We start from the raw sequence: 995 nt of genomic DNA, 5'->3' as shown, positions 1-995 counted from the left end.
TTATTGTCCTTAGCTCACTTTTTAATTGGATTGTCCTTTTGTTGTTGAACTTTTAGAGTTTTCTATAAATTTTAGTGATTAGTCTCTGGTCTGATACATCATCACCAATTTTTTTCCCCCAATCTGTATGTTCTCTTTTCACTCTTTTGGTGAATTCTTTTGATGCACATAAATGTTTCATTTTTAGAATGTCTCAGTCTTCTAGTTTGTTTTCTACTGTCTATGTGTTTTTAGTTATGTTTAATAGTGTATTTATGCCATATATTCTGTGGTAGTTCAGTTTGTGTGTCAACCTGACTGGGCCTGGTTGAGTGGCTGGACAGCTGGATGTAGTATTCATGATGAGACTGGTAATCAACTCTATGGTGGAATCTACTGGGAGCAGCTGAGTAGCTGCCTTAGGGAATGTGGTTTGCTTCCTGTATATAAGCAGAAGCCTTGGGGAATGGTCTATAGCTTATGGCACGCTTGGACCCTGCATGGAGCTGTGTCATTGTTCATCAGCCTGCCATGCTCTGCTGACCTTGGGACTTAAAATGGACTTGAGTTAATGGCCTGCCATGTGGTTTGGTAACATCGGGTCTGTGCCATTTTATTTGTCGACCTTGGGCTTGTTAGCTTCAGCACCCAGTAGCTGACTGAGTGAAGAAACACCTGTAGCTCCAGTGGGCCAGGAGCAGGAGGCAGAGCTGGACCCCAAGTTTGAGGAGCTTTCACCCAGCCCCTAAAGCATGGCACTTTGAACTCAGACTTCTAGCCTCCTGAACCATAAGAGAATAAACGCTTGTTTGTTAAGGCCATCCCATCTGTGATATATCCTTGTCAAAGTGGCACTAGGTAACCAGAACATATTCCAAAAACCCAAACCAAACGCACTGCCATTGAGTCAGATCCAACTCATAGCAACCCCTCCTTGGGTTTCCGAGGTGGTATCATTAGGGAAGTAGATTGCCCAACATTCCTTCAGAGGAGTGGCTGGTGGGTTTTAACCACCA

This window comes from Orycteropus afer, unplaced genomic scaffold (assembly GCF_000298275.1).
Source record: "Orycteropus afer afer isolate SDZICR_OR568_19922 unplaced genomic scaffold, OryAfe1.0 scaffold00265, whole genome shotgun sequence".
Lineage (NCBI taxonomy): Eukaryota > Metazoa > Chordata > Mammalia > Tubulidentata > Orycteropodidae > Orycteropus > Orycteropus afer.
This window is presented reverse-complemented; position numbering follows the sequence as displayed.